A 7326-nucleotide genomic window follows, 5' to 3' on the forward strand; every position below is an offset into this window, starting at 1 on the left:
CAAAATAAAACTAATATTAACACATACCTACAGCTCAAGACAGGTGGTGTGGATGTAAGATCACGTTACAAGATAACATATTATAATTTTAAAAGTTCATTCTGTAATATACGGCATAAATACTGTGTATTTTAAAAACTTTTTTATCCAAATTACAATTGTCGGATTTTTCTTACGAGTAAATGTAGTAGACGAGCGTGCAGTCCACTTGATGGTAAGTGGCTACTGCCAGATGTTCATCTGCAATCAACCCCAGATAGGATTGAATTCCTACCTGAGGTCGGCCACACATCCGCCGCTACTCCCGAGGACTAAGATGGAAAGTCTCGAAAAAGTATGTCTCCCTTACCACACCCTTCAAACCAGAACACAGCAGCGCGTAACACAGCGTTTTAGACAGAAATTAAAGTGGCGGTGGCGCCGCCGGAGTTAGACCACACAGGGTTCTACCACTTTTTTTAAAACTTAACCAAATCATACCAAATCATTTTTTTATTCAAAATAGGTTCCTTTCAGAGAACTTTTTGAATGTCAATACATCTACCACCACTTCACAAGGTGTTTCGTTATGAAGAAGAAGCGGCGAAAGAAATTCTATAACATACATCTTTTATTTTTATTTTTTTTCAATGGCAAACAACCTAATGGTACATGTGGAGCTGGACCTACTTCAGACCCTTCTTTCTTAACCTCGCTATCGCTAAAATTGTTGAAATTGTTCAGGCATGTCATGTTTTCTCTTTAATTTTCTATTATCATACACCATCAAATCTCCACTGCGGTAGTGGGTCACCTGGGTATTCACACGTGTCTGTGTGTTGATGCGACGCGTTGCCATGGCGACCGCCGCGCCGCTTCCCAGAAGAACATACTTGTGTGCAACTATATTGTGGAATGGTAATGGGTTATGTGTATTGGCGATCTGTATAGAGAATGTGTTAATTTTGTTGCAAGATATTACCCGTATCTATAGGATCAAAATCTTTCAACAAAAATAGCAACAAAATGAAAAATAAATAAAAAATATTTAAAAATTTCCATTTAAATTTCAGCTTGGAAAAAATTACAAGATATTTTATGTAACATTAGATATGCCAATTTCTGTAATCAACCCACTACTATCCCACTGCTGGGCACGGGTGGAAACCTGAGAGGAGTCTCAGAGGGATTAAGACTAAAGTCCATCACGCTGGCCAAGTACGAATTTATAGATTTCACACACTTTTGAGATCTTTTTTTAGAACTCCTAGACGTTCAAGTTTCCTCACATTGCTGAAGGAAGGAAGTGAAGAAATCACTGTTCAGCAAGTGGTATTTAATTTCTAATGCGCACGTAACTGAAAACTCAGAGGCCTGGGAGTCGAACCTCGGAACCTCAGATTGAAAGACTAGATTTCAAACAAACTATTAATCTTGTACATAAATTTGCTACTAAAAAAAATATATTTTTGGTGCAAGATTTCCAAAAATAAACCATATTCGACATCAAACGCCACCCTATTTCACCCCACCTGTCTCGAGAGGTCAAAACAGGGGTCCGCAACATATGCCAGATTTGCTTTTCGACACGGCACCACACCCCAATGATTGTGGCGGAAAAGTCATAAGTGGCCACCCTCCCTTGTACCAATTCAGCAAGCGTGATAGGGCAAAATAAATTGAGTGTACATTTAATAGATAGATCGTTTATTATAACAAAATCATATATAAAATTCTCGTGTCACAATGTTAGTTACCGTACTCCTCCGGAATGGCTTTACCGATTTTCACCAAATTTTATATGCATATTCAGTAGGTCTGAGAATCGGTTACTATCTATTTTTCATACCTCTAAGTGATAAGGGTTGGTCACCCGTAACATTTTTTTTATATGGCAACACAACGTTTGCCGGGTCAACTAGTAGATCTAACGTTTTAATATTTTTTTATTTTATTTTATTGAACTTAAACTTAGACAAAATTTAACTTAACGCTTTGTTAATTGCTGATTTCTTTATACTGACTTATACCCATTGTAAATAATCAATATATCGAATGTTTGGCCCAATTAGATCGATATTTGACTATTTGAAATTTTCAAATTGAATAGATTAGAGGTGTGGTTGTGGTTAAAGACATCAAATGATTTTATTTTGTCAGTAGCCACGCCTTCTTTCTTATCAAAGAATTGCGTCAAAATCGCGTTTTTTATTAATTGAAATTATATAGACGATATTTTTTTGCTATGATTTATGTTTAAAACCTCCTGTCATTTCCTCCCTATTTATATTTAGAGGAATAAAACAAATATTTATCCAAACTAAGTCGTAGTTTAAAAGAAAAAAAAACTAAAAAAGTCATGGTCACTCAATCCCATAAGAAGGTCCAAACGGAAGGAACAAAATAAGTTCAAATTAGTCTCGCAGAACGAAGACAATCAGCCACGTATCCCCAACTTCCGGGCAGGGGGATAAAACCTCATTTCCGGCGGGAACCCTTCCGTAGGGAGTCGTTGCCATGGTGATTAGATCGCATTAACGTTATTTGGTTACTGGTTGGGTGTTGCTGTATGTTTTTTGTGGAAGTAACAATGTTCACCTGATGGTAAGTGGCTACCCAATGGACTGTAATCAACCCTAGATTAGATGAGATTCCTATCTATCGGCCACAGATGCGTCGCTACCTTTGAAGTCCTCAAAGATGGAACATTGATAAATATGTTTTTTTTTATAATATGGGAATAGCAGACGAGCATGCAGTCCACCTGGTGGTAAGTGGCTACTGTCGCCCATGGATATCTGTAATCAACACCAGATAGTATTAGATATTCCTACTTGAGGTCGGCCACTCATGCTCCGCTACCCCTGAGGACTAAGCTGGCATCCTTTACCGCCCATGGACATCTGTAATCAAACCTGGAATAGATTCGATTCCTACCTTTCGGCCACAGATGCGTTGCTACCTTTGAGGGCTAAGTTGGAACGCGTCGGATAAATATGTCTCCCTTATCACACCTTACAAACCGGAACACAGCAGCACTTTACACTGCTGTTATTATGCAGAAATAAGTGTGGCTGTGGTGCCGCCGGAGTCGAGCCACAAAAGTGTCTACCTTTTTTTATAATATGGGAGTAGTAGATGAGCATGCAGTCCACCTGATGGTAAGTAGCTACTCCCATGGACTGTAATCAACCCCAGATACGATTAGATTCCTACTTGAGATTGACCATAGATGTAAGATGTAATGCTACCCCTGAGGAATAAGCTGGAATGGCTCGGAAAAGTATGTCTCCCTTACCACACCTTTCAAACCGGAACACAGCAACCCTTAACACTGCTGTTGTTACGCAGAAATAGGAAATATCTACATCATATGGCTGACATCAAGTAGGATTCTATTCTTATCTGCGTTAATTACAAATATGCATGGACAGTAGCCACTTACCATCAGGTGGACTGCATGATCGTCTGCTACTCGTATATTATTATAAAAAACAGGCAAGAAAAAAATCGCTACGCTATTGTTTTTGATCCACAACGAAGCTATATCAACACCCATGCTCGTAAGAATCCTTAGGATCTCCAAGCTACCTTCGGTCCCATATTCAATCCCATTTCTTTCATCAAAGTAAGTTGGGTGTGGTAAGGGAGACATACTTATTAGAGATCCACTTAGTCCTCAAGGGTAGAGAAGCATATGTGGCCGACCTCAGGTAGGAAGCTAATCTTATCTGGGGTTATTTACAAATGTCCATAGGTGGCAGTAGCCACTTAACATCAGGTGTCCACCTGCAAGCAGTCCTGCTTGCTCGTCTGCTACTAATATATTACAAAATAATCTTTAAATGAGCTGAACATAACGATGTTGATAAAGGTAGTGAGGTAAAATATTATTCTTCACTGCCCTGTTTAAACACGGCACGCGCTGTAGGCAAAACATTTGAGCCTTGTAGGTAATATCAACACCTCTGAGTGTTATCGTTTGAGGCGGCGGCAACGCCGGCCCGCGGAACAGGTCCGGCCCGCTGTGTACTTGAGAGGGCAATTTTTTTTATATATGTGTCGGAACAGGATGGCCGAATTAGTAGCTGCAACCGCAAACGTTGCAGAAACCCAGTGCAAACTTAGCCTTTAGGCCCAGGAACCACTTCTCTTTGGTTTCCTCGAAACCAATCTCCACCAAGGTAACCGCACTCCGCCCAGTCACGCTCTACGTAAAGTGGATACCAATTTCACTTAACCTACGGTAGCTTATGTTCTGAAGTACCCATTTGATGACGTCACAGGTGACCACTCCGACATATGGAAGATTGGAAGACCGTTTCTTGGTGAACTTATTTCCAACGGCGGCAAAATTGTATTCATGCTTGGTGCGGCACGTTTTATGGGGCTATACTTTGTGTACGTGAAGAAACCGTCGGGGCAGCGGAAAGGATATGCTAGACTCCTACCGACTAAAACACGCGGTGTTCCTAGTACTCCTCTGTCGGGACCACTGGTACGCTAGACGCATTTGTCAGCGGTACATTACCCATACCTAGTTTAATGTGATGATGTACTAAGGATACTGGAGATAAAAAAGGGCATTTTATACACATTATGAAATAAACTTTAAAAACAAAGTTCTTAAAAGATGGTTGAAGAATATGGTTCGACGTCGAAAGCACCACTGCACCACGTACCTATTTGAACGAGTACATAAGTAACTAGCTGACCCAGCAAACTTTGTACCGCCTCAAAATCTATTTATCATATAAAATATAGCCTATGTTACTCGTGGATAATGTAGCTTTCGAATGGTGAAAGAATTTTTAAAATCGGTCCAGGAGTAAATAGTTGCAACAAAATATCTCAAATGATACCTTAAGGCCACGACCAGATGTTTAAATGACACATTAAGTAATTAGTTAGGAAAACCTATAAGAGAGGCAGGTGTGTCCAGTGTAATTTCTCCCTAATTGAATTTGCAAATTAATTCGTGTGTCAAGAATGAATTATTTCAAGTCCACCGCCCTTACAATAGACGGATGTAAAGACAGTCACGATAAGACACTTAACGCCGTATAACTAATGTAGCCAGATATCCAGTTTTGAACTGGATTGTCCTGTAGTCCCGAAAAACTTAGAGACGTAAAAATGTACCGTTTTAGGAAAAATTGACATTTTTGAAGAGTAATTAGCAAAATTGTAAATTGGAATACTTTTTTGGTAGCAGAGATATACACATTTCAGACTACATTTAGTCATCAAACCAAGTTTTTTTAGTCAAATAATTTCTTAACTAAAGGGGCGGCATATACTCACGCAACGCAACTGGAATACGATATTAGTAGGTACATTATATTTTCGATTTTTATATAAAATTACCTTCATAGCAAGTGTCCTGTTTAAAGTTAAATAAAAATGGTTACTGTAGGTTTTACTCTTCGCGCTTCGATTATGGCGCCATCACCTTCACACCTATTTCTGCCATAACAGTAGTTTAAAGCGGAATATTTCAAGATTCTAGTAGAGATTTTCTATGGTAAGGAACGAACATATAGTCTATCTGACAGAGTGGGACTACCATCCATTTTTAAATGAATGATTAATTATTATTATATCTACCTGAGGGCAACAAAAGATAAGTTACTACCCTTCAAGACTGTGTTGGACTTTTCGCCTAACACTCATTCGAATAGCCTATAGTAATCAAACGATCTAATTTTTACTTAAGCACTACCGAAGATTGAAATTTATAGCAGCGCTTAACACTGCCTTAAATACTACGACTACTAATTTAATTAGTAACTCTGTTCTGTTAGTAACTCAGGTAACGACCCAAAAAGGTACTCAGATTCTTTTTCTATACATACTACTTTGCTACTTCGATATATAGTTCTATATAAAGTTAACAGTTCCACAAAGCATCATGCCCACTTAACACCATGTGTTGCTAGATGCTTTCTTTGCATAAACCAATTAAATTTCAACGTACAATAGACGGATGGCGCTCCAGTCACGATAAACCACTTAATACACCTTGTAAACAAAACAACTATTTATATTCTACCCTCGCGTAGAGTGTTTGTCCACCGCCGTCACCGGCCCGCCACCGAGAACGAGATGACGGCGCCGAAATAGCGGTACATATTTATTTATTTATTGAAAAGTCGCACCAACAAGGTGAACACTGATGCATACAAATTATTTTGATAAAACATGGAGACATTTTTAAGTGCCACCTCAATTACAGGTGCGAACTACATGCGTTTACTATAGCCGCCTGTCCACCGCACGTCCGTCACCCGAGCACCATGACGGTGCTTGGGCCTTGGCGCCGAGATTTCGAGTAGATCAGCGTGACCGCTACACCGGAGATTTTGACGGGCTGATGTGCCGGCAATATAAAACACGTTTAAACTTGTCCACACACAGCCGTCACACGCGTGACAGCTGGATCAAACTAAACCGGCGATTTCGGACGCGGTGGACAAACAATCGCCGTTACGTCATATTAAAGTCGGACCGAAATAATCTCGTTCTCGGTGACGGTCCGTTGACGGCGGCTGTGGACAAACGCCCTAAGGGCGAGTTTATATTCTGTCGGAATATAGGTTGGCTTTAATAAAGATGGTATTGACTTTCGACGGAGGATCTTTTTTAAATAAAGATAGGAGATTTGAAGATTTCAAGGTGGTAGGTTTGTTTGTTGTGATTTGACTCCGGCGGCACCAGCACCACACCTATTTCTGCCTCATAACAGCAGTGTTAACTGCTGTGTTCCGGTTTGAAGGGTTTGATAAGGAAGTCATACTTTTCCGAGGCGTTCCTTAGAGGCTTTCGAGCTTAGTCCTCAGGCGTAGCGGCGCAAGTGGCCGACCTCAGGTAGGAATATCTAATCCTATCTGGGGTTGATTACACATATCCATGTGCGGCAGCAGCCACCTACCATCAAGTGGACTGCATGCTCGTCTGCTACTCCTATATTATAAAGTTATTTTATCTTTAAGCCCTCTGCTATGAACCTCTAACGTGACCTAGCACTTACAATACACGATCGTGACATGATACCACGCGCCCCCGCGACGCCATTTTTTCTCAAAAGGTGACGCGCTTGCGCACCTGTCGGTATAGAGTTCTTAAGTTTTAGATTTGGCTTAATATTTTTTTGGTATACAGGTAACATATACAGGTGGTCTGGTTTACAGGTAGGTTGTTGGTATACGGACATGCGGCTTTTAAACGATCACTTGCTTTTTTAATGGAATACTTTGTGGTTATTGCCACCTAAGAATAGAAAATACACTTTAGAAGTCTTGTATTGAAGTCGTTCGCAAATGCTAATACATTATTCTGCAACTGAGA

The sequence above is a fragment of the Epargyreus clarus genome, unplaced genomic scaffold (genome assembly GCF_041222505.1).
Source record: "Epargyreus clarus isolate Ecla_fem2 unplaced genomic scaffold, WU_Ecla_fem_2.2 ptg000035l, whole genome shotgun sequence".
Lineage (NCBI taxonomy): Eukaryota > Metazoa > Arthropoda > Insecta > Lepidoptera > Hesperiidae > Epargyreus > Epargyreus clarus.